The sequence below is a fragment of the Peromyscus maniculatus genome, chromosome 8, assembly GCF_049852395.1.
Source record: "Peromyscus maniculatus bairdii isolate BWxNUB_F1_BW_parent chromosome 8, HU_Pman_BW_mat_3.1, whole genome shotgun sequence".
Classification (NCBI taxonomy): domain Eukaryota; kingdom Metazoa; phylum Chordata; class Mammalia; order Rodentia; family Cricetidae; genus Peromyscus; species Peromyscus maniculatus.
In genome coordinates this window covers 74,240,748-74,260,816 of record NC_134859.1, presented here as the reverse complement: position 1 = coordinate 74,260,816, position 20,069 = coordinate 74,240,748, and the positions used below count along the sequence as shown (strand labels likewise).

The following is a 20,069-nucleotide window of genomic DNA, read 5'->3' as shown; positions in this document are numbered from 1 at the left end:
TGCAGGCTTGCAAAAGATCATCCCAGCCGGATTTGCTGACATCCTCTTGTAGTAGGAGGGGCAGGGAGGGTCCTGAGACTCTCACCTTGAGTAGACTCCTATCCCAGGCACTCCAAACCACCAGTATACAATTCTGCCCTAATTGCATGTGGCCTGGGGGATGGGCTAGAGAATATAAGCCAGGGAATACGAGGGGAGGGTGGCTTCATCTATGCAGCTATAGAGAATCAATCTCCCCTGCTGGGTAAACAATTTCCAGTGCGGCCTTTCGGGGAGGGTGAGGACCCAAACTCTTTTAAGGGACCCCTTCACCTACACTTACCTGTAAATAAGTGGTAAACAAAAACTCATTGATGTCCTAGGGTGAACTTTGGGAGTATGGAGTCTTGGTTTGTCTTGGGGCCTGGAATTTTCTCCCCGAGAGAAGGAATTTTAGCAACAAACCCTTAGCACTGGAGTTACAGGTGGTTGTGACTTGATGTGGGTACAAGGAGCTAAACTCAAGTCTTCTGCAAGAGCAGCCCATGCTTTTAACTGGTGAGCCATCTCTCTAGGTCCTAGTGTGTGTGTGTGTGTGTGTGTGTGTGTGTGTGTGTGTGTGTGTGTGTGTGTGTGTGTGATAGAATCTTATGTAACTTCATCTGGTTCTGTAGCTGAGGATGACCTTGAACATCCAGTCCTGCTCTTGTCACCCTTCTCATGCATGTTAGGTGAATGTTTTACTAACTGTTCTATTGCTGTGAAGAGACACCATGACCAAGTCAGTGCTTATAAAAGAAAGCATTTAACCGGGGGCTTGCTTACAGTTTCAGGGGGTCAGTCCATGATCATTATGGTGCTGGAGCAGTAGCTGAGAGCTTTACATCCTGATCCACAGGCAGTAGGAGGGAAGGAGAGAGGGAGGGAGGGAGGGAGGGAGAGAAGGGGGCGGGAGTCTGGGAGCCATGTGCAGCTGAGGCCATGCAGAGCTAGGTGGCCTGTGCTGCTACCCGGGGCTTGGTGTCATCCGGGCCCAGGCTGCTGCTGAGGGCAGTGTCTGGGTCCGTGGCCCTATAGTGGACAGGGTCTGGGTTGACATCCATGGCTCCTGTTGCTACTTAGGGCTGCTGGATGCCCAGGATGAGGTCAACCACCTGAATCCATGCTGGTGTCCGAGGGCCATGATCCAGCCAGGGCCATGCAGATCTGTGAGGCCTGCACTTCCACCCAATACCATGATGACTTCCTGGCCAGAGCTGCCCTGAGGGCCATGGTCCAGCTGCAGCCAGGGTCTGTGTTGATGTCTGAGGTCTGTTACCATCGAAGGCCATGTAGACACCCAAGGTCTGAAGCTATGTTGGTGTCTGAGGGCCACACTGCTGCTGGGGCCAAGCTGATCTGAGTGGCCTGCACTGCCACCTGGGGCAATGGTGACATCCAGACCGAGGATCATGTCTAAGTCCGTGGTCATACTGTGGCTGCTCTCTCATATTGCCACCAAAGGTCACACAGAAACCCAGGGTTGGCCCACTCTAAACATCTGCCCCATCTAGGACCCCTGGAGCTCGTGAAGGGACTGGCCCTTGGGAACAGTACCTGTAGGATCTCCATGACCTTGGGCAGCCACAGGATATCCCAGAGGAGTTCCAGTGAGGATCCAGTGATGATGGTGTACCAGGAACCTGAGGCCTTGAACCAGACCATGACTCACTGCAGTGAACATTTGCCAGTAAAGCCGATGGGACAAAAGGGTGCACTGTGTGACACACCGGAGCCTCCAGTGCCACCAGGACAAATGAAGAGGTGTTGAGAGGTGGGAAAGGAGAAGAAGCAAAGAGCATTTGTTGTTGTTGTTTTTTTTTTTTTTTTTGGTTTGTTTTGTCCTTGTTTTTATTTGTTTGCTTGCTTTGTTTAGTTTTGTTTTAATTTTTTAAAATTTTCTTTTGGGGGAGGTGCTGCAGGGGTGAGGGGAGAATATGGGGAGACTGGGAGGTGAGTGGAACTAGGGTGATGTTCCAAAAGAATCAATAAGGAAATTATGTTTAAGAAAATCATCCAAAAAAAAAGAAAGAAAAAAGAAAAGAAAAAGAAAAAAGCTGAATGCTTGTTGGGTGATGGTGGGAGGCAGAGGCAGGCGGATCTCTGAGTTCGAGGCCAGCCTGGTCTACAGAGTGAGATCTGGGACAGCCAGGGCTACACAGAGAAACCCTGTCTTGGGGGAAAAAAAAAGCTGAATGCTATTCTGCTGGATATCCTCTGTGTTCTTTATGTGTTCATCCGGTGGACACTTGTTTTCGTGTTTTGGCTCTTGTAAACAGTGCTTCAGTGAGCTTGAACCAGAATGCTAGCATCCATGTGAAATGCTGACTTCATTTTCTTTGGCTGTGCACCCAGAAGTGGGACTGCCGGATCGATCATATGATAGTTCTATTTTTAATTGAAAGCCAATTGAGGAATCTCCATACTGTTTTCCATAATGTCTTTGCCAATGTACATTTCCATCAGCCTTATATAAAGATTCTCGCCCACCCCACAACCTGTCCAACACTTACCTCTTATCTTTTACCTGGCTAATGATGTTTGAACACTTTTCCATATGTCTGTTGGCCATTTGTATGTCTTCTTTGGAAATGTCTATTAAATCCTCTGCCCATTTTTAATTGGATGGTTTGGCTTTTGCTGTTCATTTGTGTGAGTTTCTTATATATATATTTTGGACTGGTCATGATGATGCATGCCAGTAGACAAATACCTAAGAGAATGAGAGGCAGGATTCCAAATGTGAGTCCAGCACATATGCTCAAGGTATAAAATATGATTTTACATTCATACATATACTGTGAATGATAATTGCAAAAATGCCACATCTAACTGTGCATGCTTTATGTGTGCCTCCACTCAGGGGTTTTTAGTCTGGGCACTGTTGGCATTTGGGGCTCTGTTGGCATTTCTTTGTGGTGGCACAATGATGTGCTTAACAGTGTACTTATCTTATGCTTCTTAAGCCCCAGTAGCACCTCTGTCTACTAAAGTAACTAAAGACAAATCTCCCCTTGGGTGAGAATGACTGCTTAGCACTCGCCCGTATGAAGTGAAGTCACAGAGGGACAGAGATGACATCCGTGACCCCTGCACGGGTGTGTTGTGTCACCTTTCTTCTGGACTACCAGGACTTAGGGTTAAGTGATACACTAACAGATGATGGGATGTGCTTTCTGACTTCTGCTCTCTCTATTATGTGTGTGATCATGGTCCATGTGTATACATGTTCATAAGTGTGCATGTATATATTGAGGGCATAGGTCAACACCAGGAGGTCTTATCAATATCTACCATATAGTTCAGAAAAGGGTTTCTCACTGAACTTGGAACTTGCAGAGTGGCTAGAATAGCTGCCTAGCTAGCAAGCTCCAGGGATCACCTCGATGCCAGAGCACTGGGGTTACAGATGTGCACTACTGCACCCAGTACTACTTACATGGGTCCTGGGGACCTGGACTCAGGTCCTCATATAGCAAGCACTTTACCAACTGAGCCATCTGTCTCCCCAGCCCTGTTTTATTTTCCTGTCCATACCAGACATTTCCTTTACCCTGCTTTGGGGGGTTGGATACCTAGTTGTTCTTTGTTTCATATAATCATGGAGATGGTAGGGAAAGGGGGTGCATTCCAAGTGTATAAGAATAGCTTTCACCAGGTGGTGGCGCCCACCTTTAATCCCAGTACTTGGGAGGCAGAAGCAGGCAAATCTCTGTAAGTTCAAGGCCAGCCTGGTCTACAAAACGAGTTTCAGGACAGCTAGGACTGTTACACAAGGAAACCCTGTCTCGGAAAGAACAATAGCTTTCATCTTGCGGGTTATGATTCATTAAATTTCATTATTATAATAGAAATTTAAAAGTCTATCTGCTTTCACTTTATCACCGTCAGTTTTTCCTTTGAGGCAGGGTCTTGCTTTGTTTGCCAGGAGCCTTGAACTCTCAAGAAGCTGGACAGCAGGCCGTTGTCAGAGCCCCCAGCTTTGCCATTTACTTTGTACAAGCTCCAAATGGTTTGTCTGATCAGGCACGGCGACTCTTTGAAACAGCCCCGGTACAGATGTTCATGCCGTTATTTTTGGTGCTGCTGTTTTTGTGATGCTGAGGATGAACCCAAGGTCTCCTGCATCCTAAGCACGGACATTGCACTGAACCGTGTCCTCAGATCCTTGCCATTGTTTCTCAATGATGTCATTTTCTGCACAAAGATAAACAGACCATTTGTTTACTGATAGAATTGCAGGCAAGATATTCTGAAATAATAAATATGCAGCTTCACCAAAATAGCCTTGGAAAATAATTGTTTCTTTTCCAATCATCAAAAGTCTGAAAAAAAATTAACCTTTAATAAAGAAAGTGAACCTAAAGGTATGTGATTTCTTACCACCCCCACCCCTGATTTTCTAGACATGGTCTTCTCTGTAGCCCCCGAGAGCCTGGAACTCAGTATGTATCCCAGCGTGGTCTTAAACTCAAGGTGATCCTCTTATGTCAGCCTCCAAGTGTTCAACTCATACGATTTATCTCAATATGGATCCAGACTAGTACTGGTAAACTGTTTTTGTTTTCGTACGACAAATCTCATTGTGTAACCCAAATTGACCTCAAACTGATGATTCTCCTGCCTCAGCCACAGAGTTGTATTATAGGTGTGCACTATCATGCCCAACTTACTCCTGGTATTGCTTTAGGGTGAGGTTTGGACCGTTCTGATAAATCAATATGCGTAGCTGCTGGCTTCCTTGTCAGGTGCCTGGTCAGACTGTGCATCAGGAGAGTGTGAAGGTGGGTTATCAGAAATTGAGAACTGATTTGTGTTTATGAGAACTGACTTTTAAAAACTATTATTGACATTTCCTTCCTCCCCCCCTCTCTCCCTCTCTCCGACTCTCTCCCTTTCTTCTTCCTGAGATACATTCTTGTGTATCCCATGCTGTCCTCTTCTTGGTCCTCCTGACTTCATCCCTCGAACCCTCCACTCCTTTAGAGAGATTGTATGTGTCTAGTGTTATTTGTGTGCTGTTTATTTCAGATGGTCTTTTGAACGACTTATTATTTTAATGTGTATGCGCATGTGTGTTTGCATGAGTGTGTGTGCACACGTGCGTGCAGGAGCCTGTGGAGACCAGGAAAGGGCACTGGATACTGTAGAACTTATGAGCTGCCATGTAGGTGCTAGGAACCAAACCCAGGACATCTGCAAGAGCAGCATGTGCTCTCGAGCCCAGAGGTGTGTTTTTATGTCTCCTAGGCTGACTTCAGGCTCCTGGGCTCAAAAAATCTTCCTGTCTCAGCTTGCTAAGTAATGGACCACAGGGAGTAAGCATAAGCAGTCACAGAGAGGAGCCTAACCTACAGACTTGCCAGCTCTCCTCTTTGGCCGCCTCAGTTCCCTCATCTAGGAAACTAGACGGTGAGGTTGCTATGAGTATTAAGTGATTTCTGTGCAAAGCACCCAGTGTAATGCCCGGCCTATGGCAGGGGCTGGTTACCAAACCCCGTACACGCCAGACTGTAACAGTAAAACTAAAAATAAGTAAGTTGTATTAGGGGGCTGGAGAGATGGCTCAGCGGTTAAGAACACTGACTGCTCTCCCAGAGGACTTGGGTTCAATTCCCAGCACCCACATGGCAGTTCACAACTGTGTGTAACTCCAGTTCCAGGGAAACTTGACATGCATGCAGGCAAAACACCAGTGCAAATGAAAGTAAATAAATAAAAAAAGAAAATTGTATTAACTTAAAATTTAGTTCAACTAGTTGAATCAGCGGAAAACTAATAATTAGATTTTAAAAAATTAACAGTAATTTTATGTTAGTTAGTATGTAGTTTATGTTAATTAGTAAATGTAAAGATAATTGTTTCTGGTGATATGATAGTGATTCAAAGATGATGCTTTCGCTATTTATATGGTTGAAGCATCTCAGTTGAAGCAAGATGAATTGTTCATACCAAACAGGCAGAATTTTTGTTAAATTGGTCAATTACGTGCCACCTGTCAGGACATGGGAAGAAAGGGGACTGACGGGATTGATGTGTGTAGTGCCACCTGTACTTTTTCTAATCCAACACTTTATTTTTTTGATACTTATTTAACAAAAGGGCTAACTTTTTAAAGGTGACTAAAATTAACCATACAAAAAAAGCAGGAACTGCTTTAAAAAAAGAAAGCCCAAAATGTTACTTTCTGTGGAAAACCCATAGTCCAGTGTTATTCAGACCAGAGAAGAAAGAAGTTTCAAATACAATTAGAAGAAACTCAGCTGTTGGCTGGGGATGTTACAGCTGGAGGCAGGCAGGCAGGGACCATCTGCTGATGCAGTTGACTTGCTACTACATTTCGTTCTGTTCTCAGAGCACCACATTACATTCTAGAACAGTCCTTACAGCATCAGGCATAACATTTCACACCACTGATTTTCTTTGGTTATTTGGGCTTTTTCTTATTCAATTAAAAAAATGTTTTTTAGTGCTGGGAATTGAATCCAGGGCCCCCACATGCTAGGCAAATGCCCCCTAGCCACCGAGTTACTGCCCCAGTAAAGTAATTTCTCTTCTTGCAGCCCATCTCAGGAGTTACCCCTGAATCATGTTGGCCATACCCTGGTCTGTAACAATAAGCAAATCTTCAATGCCTGAGCACTTTGCAGGCAGAGTAAATTCCAAAGGTGTGACTTGGTCAGCTTTCAGCAGGGATTCTTGGTCCCAAACAGGAATATGGTTAGCTTTTCCTTTGTTCTTATCATTCTTAGGACTAAGAGGGTTATCTTTGCATGTTCCGCTGAATGGCCATAGTTGGTTTATTGTTGCTGTTTTAAAGGTTTGTTGTGCCGTTTTAAAGCATTTGCTTTATCTATTTGTTTATTTATTTATTTATTTATTTATTTATTTATTTATTTATTTATTTATTCTTTTTTCAAGATAGGGTTGCTTTGTGTGTATCCCTGGTTGTCCTGGAACTCCCTCTGTAGACCAGGCTGGCCTCAAACTCACAGAGATCCGCCTGCTTCTGGCTCCTGAGTTCAGGGATCAAAGGCGTGTGCTGCCACCGCCGCCGCCACCACCACCTGGCTTCCTTTATTTTTTTTGAATGATATAGATATGTGTAGATATGTGCACATGAATAGAGGTGCCAAAGAAGTACAGGAGTTACAAGAGGTTGGGAGCTACATGGGCCCTGGGAGTTCAGGCCCTCCGTAAGAGTAGTGAGTGGGTTCTCTTAACTTCTGTGTCATTTCTCCAGCCCTATTGGTTCACTCACTCACTCACTCACTCACTCATTTATTCATTCATTTATTTATTTATTTATTTATTTATTTATTTATTTATTTATTTATTTATTTATTTATGACATCGTCCATACCGTGCCACAGGCTGGCCTGAAAGTCAGTATGTAGCTTAGGCTGATTTCAACTTGCAATGATCCTCCTGCCTCAGATACCCAAATATTAAAGGGTCCGCCACATGCCAACCCCCTTTTTGTAATTTTGATAGTGGATTTATGTTTGTTGATACTTTATCTTGAGAATATTTCCACACTTTTGCTAGCATTTTAGGTGACTTATCTTGGTGTGATTTTTTTTTTTTCAGAGTAAATTAGTCTTCTATTGGTTTGGAATATTTATAGTTTATAGCTTTTTAGCTGTATTTATAGTTGATTCACTAGGGAGAAAATTGGAAGACTTAAATATCTATAATAACATAAGTGGGAGTCTGCCTTTTAAAATAGAAAATTTAAATTCATCTTTTGCATTATGGTGTCAAAAGTGATGATCTTGGTCTGGGTTGTTTTCCATGTTCAAAGTTTATTACTTTCTATGCGCTGTGTAATCAGAACAAAATTGGTAGGAAAAAAATGAAGACATAGCCCGGCAGTGGTGGAGCATGCCTTTAATCCTACCTAGCATTTGGGAGGCAGAGGACAAGCAGATCTCTGTGAGTTTGAGGCCAGCCTGGTCTACAGAGCCAGTTCCAGGACAGCCAGAGCTACACAGAGAAACTCTATTTCAAATCCCGCCCCCCCAAAAAAAAGAAAGAAAGAAGACATTTTTTAACTGGAGTCTTAAACTTAGGCATCCATGTAACCCCAAGTGTCCCTTTAGCTGTGTCTATAAGATGTTATTGATTATTGCCTAACAGACACAAAGTGAATGGGTTTCTGCTGCTCCTCTGTTCTGGTTTGTTTTATGTCAACTTGACATAAGCTCAGATCATCTGTGAGGAGGAAACCTCAATTCTAAAATTGGGTTTCTTTTGAATGAAGTAGATATGTATGGATATGTACACATGAGTAGAGGTGCCGAAGAAGTACCCAATCATAAGACTGGGCTGCAGACAAGCCTGTAGGCCATTTTCTTAATTAGTGATTGATGGGGGAGGGTCCTGCCCATTATGGGTGGTGCCATCCCCAGGCTGGTGGTCCTGGGTTTTATAAGCAAGCTGAGCAAAGCAAGTCAGTAAGCAGCCCCCCTTCATGGCTTGGCCTCAGCTCCTGCCTTCAGGTTTCTGCTTTACCAGACTTTTTCTTTTGGGTCACCAAACCAGCTCCCAAATCATGACACAGAGACTTATTAGTTATGAATGCTCGGCCTAGCTTAGGCTTGTTTCTGGCTAGCTCTTTTAACTTAAATTAACCTGTTTTTATTTATCGACCTTTTGCCTCAGGGTTTCCCACTTTTCTTTCTTTCCGTAGATCTGACTTTCACTGCTGCGTGTGGTTGCCTGGCTGCTGCCTGGCTTCTCGTCCCAGGCGTGTTCCCCTCTTTCTCCCTAGTTCTTTCCTCCTCCTCATTCTTTCCTCCTTAGATTCCTCCTCCTATTTATTCTCTCTCCCCACCAGCCCTGCCTATTCTTTCTCTGCCTAGCTATTGGCTGTTCAGGTCTTTATTAGACCAATCAGGTGCCTTAGGCAGGCAAGGTGAAACAAATGCAGCACATCCTTACATCATTAAACAAATGCAGTGTAAATAAAAGTACCACACCTTTCACACAGTTAAAATTAATATTCCGCAGCATAAATAAACAAATGTAACACATTTTCCTAGTCAAAGTAATATTCCACAGTATCCTGCCCCATTTGAATTCTTGCTTTGGCTTCCCTCAGTGGACTGTGACTGGGAATATGTAAGCCAAATCAACTCTTTCCTCCCCAAGTTGCTTTTGGTCATGGTGTTTCATCACAGCAATGTAAGTATCCCTGACTAAGGCATCCTCTAATGCAGTGGTTCCCAACCTTCCTAATACTGTGACCCTTTAATACAGTTCCCCATGCTGTGGTGACTTCCAACCATAAAATTATTGCGTTGCTACTTCATAACTATAATTTTGCTACTATTATGAATCATAATGTAAATATCTGATATGCAGGCTATCTGATGTGTGACTCCCAAAGGGATCGTGGCCTACAGGTTGAGAACCACTGCTCTATAGGCATAATTTTCTTTTTGCAGTTTGCATCCTACTAGTAACCCTAGTACTTGGGAGGCTAAGGAGGGTCACCATGGCTACCCTGGGCTGTGGAGCAAACCCTCACACCCAAAAACAAACAAACAAACCAAGCTCCCCTTCAAACCACGAAAGTTCTTCTTGGCATTGCTATCCTTTGTGGTAAAAGATAAGGAAATGAAGGCAGGACAGCTGTCTCAGAACTCTCCAAGAAGGGTGATTTATAATGTACTCTGTGGAATAACTCTATGGCAGAACCTGTGGCGAAGCCTTGATTGACAGCTCTGCACTGTGCTGGGGGAGAGTGGTGGGGGCTGAAGCCGTCTTTCATCCTTTTGCTCCAGATATCTGAGACTCACCTCAGTATCTCCTTTTTTCCTTATATTGTTTGAGGGGTAAATTTTTGTCTTAACCATAAATAGCTCACATTGTTTTATTCTGCAGGTTTCCTCTTGTCTATTTTAGAAGCAAGCAGAATATAAATCATGAAAAAGAAGTGTCTCTCGTGGAGCTCAGTCTTTTATGGCTTTTTTTTTTTTTTTTTTTTTTTTTTTTTTTTTTTTTTTTGTGACAGGGTTTCTCAGTGTAGCTCTGGCTGTCCTGGAACTGGCTCTGTAGACCAGGGTGGCCTCCAACTTAAGAGATTCGCCTGCCTCTGCCTCTCAGGTGCTGGGACTAAAGTTGTGTACTACCACACCTGGCTTCTTGTAGCTCAGTCTTAAAGCCCAAAACCGTGTTCCGTGTCTGTCTCAGTCCAGCAGCCCAGGAGTCATCATAATTGGTGACACAGGCTGTGAGAAATGAAATTTTAAATTTTTTTGAATTCTTTATTTTTGATGCTGCACAGGTAGGCCATGAACCCCAGAACTGCTCCCCCAAAGAAAGACTTCTGAATACTGCCTCCAAAATATGTTCATTTGCTTTCACATTGCCTCCTGTTTAACTCTTTCTCCCCCAGAGAAAATGTGACCACTCGTATGTCAGCGGCTGTTTTACTTTCAATCTCTTATCTTTTTGTGTGTGTGTATCTGGCCCCCGAAGGTTTTCACCTCTTCAAAATAACATTTCTTGGCTGGCTTGTACAGTGCGACTTTCACCTCATTCTCATGAAAACATCTTGGAACTTTTCTTGCCGTCATGGAAATTTTATGTGAAGAAATGGCCAATCTAAGATGACTTAGGGGGAGGCTGCCATCTTTGCAGAAGGATCCTAAGATGTCTTTCTGGATCATTTGCCTTTCGATATCTCCAGATTGCCCCTTATCCCAGTGAAAACAGATAGAGGAGACTGTACTGTAATTAGCTAATTCCGTCCTTCCTGCCAAGACAGTGAAGGTTCCTCATTGTGAACACATTCTGCTGCCAACAGCTCGATTGGAACATTGTGTTTATTTATGAGGGGATCTGAGTGTGAACAATTTGGCTTCAAGATTAAATGAGGGAATAGGTTATATTGATAAGTCTGATGTAATATTAGTCTTTTAAAGGAAAATTACAGTCACAAAGGGGAGCTCACATGTAAAGTATTGAAGATCATACAGAAACAGTATAGAACTTGAGAACTCTCTTCCATTTACAATAAATAGTTCCTTGCTTTCATGCCTCTTGCCTTTTTGACAATTGGACAGATGTCCTGGAGGCAACCTAGCTTGGCGTGATAAGCAGCAGATTGGAACATGGCAGCAAAGAACTAGTATCAGGCAGTCCCAGTCAGCGGATAGTCACCACATACGCGGAACTGTGCCGGGCAGTCTAGAGGGACACAAAGTGTGTTCATGAATATATGCGTGCATACGAAGTCCCTAAGTCAGGTAAAAATAAGAATATGACAGAGCTGGGCATGCTGGCACACACCAGCATTTCCAGCAATTGGGAGGTGGAGGCAGGAGGATCAGGAGTTGGCCATCCTTAGTTATAGGGACCTCTCAAGTACAAGGCCAGCCTGGGCTACCTGAGCCCTATCTCAAAACATCAAAAAGAAAAGCATATATATAATAGAAATGGAAATAGATCAGTGAATCATAAAAAAAAATAGAATGAATGCTTGCGTTAGCAGCACATTTACTAAAATTGGAACTATACAGAGAAAAGATTAGTATGGCCCCTGAGCAAGAATGACTTGCAGATCTTTGAAGTGTTGCGTATTTTTTAAAGATTCAAATAAAACTTATTTGACAGCATATTTTAAACCTGTAGTGTATTTTGCTAATATAATTTAAAATAATATTTTATCAAAGTCATTATTTCTTGAAATGTCATTATTAAGGTCAGTGTTTCTCTTCTTGTTTTTAATATAAACTGATTTATCACCTTTAGGATTAAAATGTTTGGAGGTATATAAGAAAAGGAAATAGGCCGGGCGGTGGTGGCGCACGCCTTTAATCCCAGCACTCGGGAGGCAGAGGCAGGCGGATCTCTGTGAGTTCGAGGCCAGCCTGGGCTACCAAGTGAGTTCCGGGAAAGGCGCAAAGCTACACAGAGAAACCCTGTCTCGAAAAACCAAAAAAAAAAAAAAAAAAAAAAAAAAAGAAAAGGAAATAGAACGAGACAAATGATGAGGAAGATTTCCAAGGAATAGGAGAAAATAATGAGTATTGTTTAGAAAATCAGAGAACTGGGAAACAGAGGAAGTCCTGAGTCCTGAGTTGGATAGGTGTTGTTGGCATGGGCATGACCGCGTAAAGGATCATAAAGCCTCAGACCCATGGCAAAATGGCAAAGCCTAGCCCCTGAGTAAGGCTCAGTGATGGCAAAGCCTTTCTAGGTCTGTGTGTGGATGTTGGTATTGTGGGCAGGCATGTCCACTGTAGCTTCCCCTCAGGGAAATTATGACATGACCACTGCTCCCTCTCAGAGACTGCTCCTACTGATATTAGCTAGATCCTCCTTTGTTCAGTTGTATACCATAAACCCCGCCTCCCTGTTCATCTATATACCATAAACCCCGCCTCCCCGTTCATCTGTATACCATAGACCCCGCCTCCCCGTTCATCTGTATACTATAAACCCTGCCTTCCTGTTCATCTGTATACCATAGACCCCGCCTCCTTGTTCATCTGTATACCATAGACCCCGCCTCCCCGTTCATCTGTATACCATAAACCCCGCCTCCCCGTTCATCTGTATACCATAGACCCCGCCTCCCCATTCATCTGTATACCATAGACCCCGCCTCCTTGTTCATCTGTATACCATAGACCCCGCCTCCCCGTTCATCTGTACACCATAACACCACCTCTGCCATTTCTTTGTCCCCTCACTGCCCCTCGCTGTCAGGTCACATCCCCGGAGTTGTGCAGGGCTGTGGCAGAGAATGAAAAACTTGTCAGCAGTCCCCTCCAACCTGTAGCCCCAATTACTCGAAAAGCTCTAATTACTCGGGCATTTGAGACTAGCCTGGAGAACACAGCAACATCCCATCTCAAAAACAAAATATAAAATTCAAGTTGGCTCTAGAAAAGGAGTGCCATCCTGGTGGATGGGAGAAGGTGGGAGTGAGACCAGGACGCTCTCACTCTGAGGTAAAGTTAGATAAGGATGCATGCGTTACTGACGACATACCAATTTTGTGTGAGGATAAAGGAGAATATAAGCTCAACCTGGGGTGTGTAGTAACTATTGAAATAATAAAGATTTATATAGTATTTTCACATGTATTTGAGAATTATAACAGTTTTGAGGGGCATTTATTACAACTCCCAATACATTCGTGCCCCTGTATGATCTCCTTTGGAAAGACTGGGATTTGAACCCATCGCCACTTACAAGTAGTGTAACCTGGGACACAGTCCTCAGAATTGCCGACTCTCAGTCTTATACGTCATGCACTCTGGCTAGTGAGTTGTTTCAGGACTGCTGCATAGACTCTGCACCGCCTCGTTCTGGGGGCAGCAGCCACCCAGGCCAGGCCTTGCTGGTGCATTTCTATGAAGAGCCATCAGTCAAGACAGTCAGCTTTGCCAACGATGCGCTATCTGGTACTATAACTCAAAACTGTCACAGCACCAATGTATAAACATGTAAATGGGGATATTCTTTTTTTTTTAAGTCTTGTTAGGTAGCCCATGCTATACCCATCATGCCTAGCTTTGCAATGTGATCATAGTCTAAGAAAATGTTCATTTCTAAAAGAGAGGCAGGACCAGACTAACCCACATTCTGAAGTTTGATAATCAAACAGACCAAAATATGAACGGTAAACCTTTAAGTTGTGAAATTCTGTGGTACAGATTATTTTGAGAAGGAAATTTAAGAATATATTAATTTTCTAGTCTAGTTCATGTGGTTCCTGCAGCATAAAAGCCGACCAGTGGATTCTTAAGTAAGCCATGTAAAACCTTCCCTTTAACTCCCGAATTCTCCGTTGGGAGATAAAAGCCGTCCTCTATCAAATTAACTATAATTAGGTATGTGAGTAAGAGTGCTAATATGTAGATGTTGTTCTGGATTTTTTAGAGGCAGGCTAAGTAGAAATTATAGCGGAGACACTGTAACTGAGCACCACTGCAGTAACATCTAAGTACAATACGGCAAGGCGCCTACAGCCTAAGCACTGGACTGCTTGCTCAGTGTCTCGGTGGGTTTCAGTCTTCGTGCCGACCAGGAAGGATTTTTATCTGGAGGGAATATGTATTGCTTTGGAACTTCTCGCTTTGCAGAATTATCATATAGTAATAATGCCTTGATTTTTTCAAAGTCCATAGAATTTCTGACAGCCTACCATGGTCTCATTCTTGAAATATGATTATTAATATTAGTTAATATTCTACTGGGGTACTTAGGGAGTGGGCTGATATGGGCTTTTCAAATGAGTTAGAGCCCTGTCCTCTATCTCCTTGCTTGTTAACTCAGGGTTTCTATTGCTGTAAGAGACACCATGACCTTATAAAAGAGACTAATAAATGAAAACATTTAACAGGGGTGGCTGGCTTACAGTTTCAGAGGTTCAGTCCATTATCATCATGATAGGGAGCATGGCGGTGTGCAGGCAGACATGGTGCTGGACAAGTAGTTGAGAGTCTTACATCTTGAAGGCAACAGGAAATGGTCTCAGTGTCACACTGTGGGAAGCTTGAGCAAAAGAGACCTCAAAGCCGGCCCCCACAGTGACACACTTCCTCCAACAAAGCCACACCTCCCAACAGTGCCCCTCCCTTTGGGGGCCATTTTCTTTTAAACTACCACACTTGTTTATTTGGAAAGGTTTATTTCAGACCATTGGAGAGTTAGCAATCATGGCTGGATGGAGCATGTGGTAGAAGCTGCTCCTCTCAAAGTAGCTGAGAAGGAACAAAACAAAACAGTTCTGTTCCTTTAAATATTTTCTGAGATTTTGTTTTGTTTTGCTTTGGTTTTTGAGACAGAGTTTCTCTGTGTAGTTTTGGAGCCTTTCCTGGAACTAACTTTGTAGTCCAGACTGGCCTCGAACTCACAGAGATCCTCCTGCCTCTGCCTCCTGAGCTCTCAGTTATTTGAAAAGTTTGTTTACCAGATTATATTAGTCAAATGTTGACTTTCACTAGGGCTAGTATTGACACTTGGCCCTCTCTTGCACCTTGTAGGTTCCAGGAGAAAACTCTGGGCACTCAGGCTTGGTAGCAAGCGCCATTACCCACTGAGCCATCTTGCCGGCCCTTGCCACTTCCTCTGAGTCTTGAGTGAAGGATAGCGAATTCATTGATCTTTTTAGGACATCATTGGCTGATCCTATTTAAAACTTCCCACTGTAGGGCTGATTATAATGTTGCCTTGAGTTACCATTGTAACTTTATTCATCAACTTGTTTTGTTTTGAGTCGTCTCGACTGGTCTGTGACTCACTCTGTAGACCAGGCATGTGCCATTATATCCAGATTATGCATCCACCCTTAATGACAAGATGTCTTTTATAGTTATCATGTCACCATAGAATAGATTTTCTTTTCTTTCTTTCTTTCTTTTCTTTCTTTCTTTCTTTCTTTCTTTCTTTCTTTCTTTCTTTCTTTCTTTCTTTCTTTCTTTCTTTCTTTCTTTCTTTCTTTCTTTCTTTCCTTCCTTCCTTCCTTCCTTCCTTCCTTCCTTCCTTCCTTTCTTTCTTTCTTTCTTTCTTTCCTTTCTTTCTTTTTTTTTTTGGTTGTTCGATTGTTTTGAGATAAGGTCTCACTGTGTAGTGTCAGAAGTCTGGAACTTCCAGTGTAGACCAAGCTGAAGCTAGAAGTATTGGTGCAGGCTTGCAATCTAAGCACTTGGGAGGTAGAGGCAGGAGGGTCAGGAATTGAAGGCCATCCTCTCTTAGTGAGGTGTGTCTGGGCTACATGAGATCCTGAAATAAAAATAAATTAAAAAAAAAAGACTGGGCTATCTTTGACCTTGTAGTGATTCTCCTGCCTCTGCCTCCCAGCTGCTAGGACTAGAGGTGTATATACACTGCCTTAACCAGCTAGGATTTCCTATTTGTTTTCTTTTTTCTTTCTTTTCTTCTCTTTATTTATTTATTTTGGTTTTTTAAGACAGGGTTTCTCTGTGTAGCCCTGGCTGTCCTGGAACTCCCTTTGTAGACCAGGCTGTCCTGGAACTCATGAAGATCTTCCTGCCTCTGCCTCCCAAATGGTGGGATTAAAGGTGTGGGCCACCACTACCTGGCTGATTTCCTATTTCTAAATTTGAAAATATTTCACTTTCTTTATTTTTATAAGAACACTGTATGTATTATACTTTAAATGTTTACTATGGTAAGAGATATATCATTGTAAAATTATGAAATATGTTCGTATTATAGCACACTATTTATCATTCTAGTCACTTTACACAACTTGGTAGTATTAGGTATATTCTCGGTATATAATCACCACAGTCTTACCTCCAGAATATTTTCATCATTCTGAGTAGAAGCCACTCAAAAAGCCAAAAAAAAGGCTAAATAGAACTCTGTACTCATTAAACAGCAAGTCTCCATTCTCGCAGGCCCTGGTAACCTTTTTTCAATTTTGCTTATATATGAATTTGTCTTTTCATGTTCTGAGATATTTTATAGAAATATCTTTATTTAATCTCAACTGTAGCCCTGACTAGTCTCAGACTTGTTACAAGTCCTCCAGCTTCAGCCTCTTGAGTTGCTAGATTACAGACATGAGCTACCATGCCCAGCTTCAGAATTTCATTGGCTGAATAGTTTGTGTGTGTGTGTGTGTGTGTGTGTGTGTGTAACATTTTGTTTATCCAATCTGTCTACTGACATTTGGATTCTTTCTCTTTTGACTAGTGTGAATATGTGTGTGTGTGTGTGTGTGTGTGTCTGTCTGTCTGTCTGTCTGTCCCCACGTGTGTTGCTGGGGATAAACTGAATGCCTCCTGCATGCTAAGCAAGCACTTTACTAGAGTTACATCCTTACCTCATAATGCTGCTTTTAGATTCTGTTTTGAGTCCTTGAGTTCAGTTTTTGGTCATATATGTAGCAGTAGAATTGTGGGACTACACGGTAATTTTATGCCTAACATTTGAAAAGCTGTCAACATTTTCCACATTATAATTTAAGAGTTCAAAAATCTTTTTTTTTTTTTTTTGGTTTTGGTTTTTCGAGACAGGGTTTCTCTGTGTAGCTTTGCGCCTTTCCTGGAACTCACTTGGTAGTCCAGGCTGGCCTCGAACTCACAGAGATCCGCCTGGCTCTGCCTCCTGAGTGCTGGGATTAAAGGCGTGCGCCACCACCGCCCGGCTAAGAGTTCAAAAATCTTAATTTCAGTTAATTATTTTTTTTAGACAAGGTGTCATGTCGCTCTGGCCTTAAACTGACTATGTAGCTCAGGATAACCTTGAACTTGCTTCTGATCCTCCTGTGTCCACCTGCCAAGTGCCAGGATTACAGGTGTGTGCTAGCATGCCCAGCTATGCAGCGCTGAGATCAAGCCCAGGGCTTCATGCATGTTAAACCAGCACATACAGCTGATCTACAGCCCCAGCCTAGACTCTTAGTTGTTCAATGTTGATTGTTTATTTTAAGGTAAGGCACGTCTTAGGATTTCATAAATCACCATATGGAGACAATAGCATTTCTAGAGTTGCCCTTTTAGAATTTTCTTTTTCACTTCTTTAGATCTAAAACACTTGATCTTGATTTCCTTGGCATACATTCACTGAGAAGCTAGAAAGATTTTACATTCCAGTAGCACGTGAAACATGCTAAAAATAGATCATGTCACTTTCCAAAGAGTTAGCACTTAGGGCTCCCAAGCAGACTAAAATTCACACGATGACAAAACACTAGATTTTTCTCTTCCTTGTTAAAAAAAGAAAAAGATTTTATTTAAATTTTATTAGTGTGTGTGTGTGTGTGTGTGTGTGTGGCGTGTGAGGCATGAATGCTTTGTTGCTCGTGTGGAAGTCAGAGGACAACTGGTCTGTCTTTTCTTTCCCCTGTGTAGGTTCTGGGGCTCGAACTCAATTCGTCAGGCTTGGTGGCAAGCACCTTCACCTGCAGAGCCATCTTATTGGCTCTAGATTTTTACCTCCCACAAAATCTTTGTTTCTAAATATGTATAAACAGTAGTGGCTTCCAAAGTTAAATCTGCATTGTATCCAATCTGTTATCAATATCATAGTTTGAAAATAAATAACAATGAGCTGGGCGTGCCAGTGCTCTCTTAGAATCCTGGCACTTGGCAAGACTGACATGGGGTAGGCTTCTGAGTTCAAGGCTAGCCTGGGCTACATAGCAAGGATCTGCTTAGGCTGGGGAGAGTTGGTGCAGGAGGGAAATGGGCCAGGGAGGAATGGGAAAAGGAAGAAGAGAAGAGAAGAGGAGGAAGGGGGAGAGATGGGCCCAGGCACTCTAAACAGGAAAAATAAAACAGTACTTAACAGGTAAAGAATTTAGTACTTACTATATACCAGATCCTTTGCTAAGCACTATAAACCCATTATCTAATTTAATCCTCTCAACAGCACACACCGAGTCAAAGTTCTTACTATACTGTGCAGATGGGAAGCAAGGCACTCAGGCAGGGTAAATAGGTGTCTAAGGTAAGGTCAAGTCAAGAGTGGTAGGTTCACATTTAATTTAAATCATCTCTAAGTTTATTTAGTGACACTTGTTGGCCCTGATGACGAAGATAATGTCTTTAATTCTGTGTGGAGTTCACAGCAAGATGAGCCCAACATAGTTAACATTCACGGACACGTTTATAACAAGGCAACTGGACCTCCATTAAGGCGCTTCGAAGACCGTCCGCTCCCATATCCCGGGCTTTAGTTGGTGTAGTCCCCGGATTCACGGTTTTCTTGGTATTTTAGGTAACGGCAGCTCATATATGAGCCGATGATAACTAGATCACACAGGTCCCCGGTGCAGTTCACTGCTGGCACTTGTCACTTGCTTTTTGTTACAGCTTCTGTACTGTCTCTTCTCTCTACTGCCTTGAAACTTGGTGCTTTCTGGAAAAATATCTTTATGTCAGCCTCATAAAGACAGGAGTCTTTGAACAGTCCTTGGCAATACATGCTCAACAAACATTTGATGAATAACTATGTGAGTGCAATGCTTCACTTGAGTTTTTAAATCAGCACACCAGGTTATGGATTTTACTATGGCATTTCCATATATACTTTGTTTCTGTTGGCTTCCCCCCCCCCGCCCCCGCCACAGTCCACCCCCAATCCATTGCTTCCTCTTTATAAACTCTTGTCCAATTGAAATTGCTGCTAATTACTGTGGTTGTTGATCTCTGCTCCCCCGATTTTCCATAGCCATACTTGTAATTATATATGTCTTCATGAGTATGTTAAAGGAATACAGTGACAAAGGGCATGGATTTTGGTGTCATGCCGCCCTGAGTTTGTCCCTGGCCCCAGGACTAATTATGTATGCTTAGGCAAGGCACTAAGCATCTCAAACCTCAAGTTTCTTGACAGGAAAATGTCCTTTGATAATATAACAGTCCCTTGTGTTTTTTCTTTATACAGTTTTAATTACCTGTAATCAACTGCCATACAAAAATAATAAATGAAATTTCAGAAATAACTCATGTGCTATTCTGAGTTGCATGATAGAATCCCACACCATCTGCCGGGGATGAGGTTCATCCCTGTGTGCAGCATGTCCAGGCTGTATATGCTACCCACCTGATAGTCATATACTATCCATCCTGGTTATGAGGTCAGTGGATGATGTGGCAGTGCTGCTCATGTTACTCAACACCCCTGCATCCCAACGCACAGCAGCGATGCTGGCAGTTCAGACAGGCTTCTGAAGACTGCTCACCACTTTCTTTAAAGGAAAACCAGAATGTTCTTGACTTAAAAGGAAAGAAGAAATATGCTGAGGTTGCTAAGTTACTCAATACACCATTTTGGGAGACTGCATTCACATTGTGTGTGTCTTCGTGTGTGTGTGTGTGTGTGTGTGTGTGTGTGTGTGTGTGTGTGTGTGTGTGTGTTTTAGACAAGGTCTCATTCTGTAGTCCTGGCTAACCTGAAACTTGATTTGTATACCAGCTTGGCCTTGAACTCAAAGAGATCTACCTCTGCCTTCTGCCTTCTGCTGGGACTAAAGGTGTACACCAACATGCTCAATGATTCATGTGACTTTTACTATAGTATAATTATTATATTTATTTGATCTCTCCTGTGCCTAG

General features: G+C 42.8%; 1 protein-coding gene and 1 non-coding gene across 2 annotated transcripts in view; both read left to right on the top strand.

The window, feature by feature from the left end:
• The window catches only part of Ppm1e (protein phosphatase, Mg2+/Mn2+ dependent 1E), a 139,843-nt gene that overhangs the window by 30,751 nt on the left and 89,023 nt on the right, over positions 1–20,069 (top strand). The gene's annotated exons all lie outside the window — the stretch shown is intronic.
• On the top strand, positions 11,503–11,611 carry LOC121831853 (U6 spliceosomal RNA). Its single transcript, XR_006075456.1, has one exon. It is a non-coding gene; the product is annotated as a U6 spliceosomal RNA (small nuclear RNA).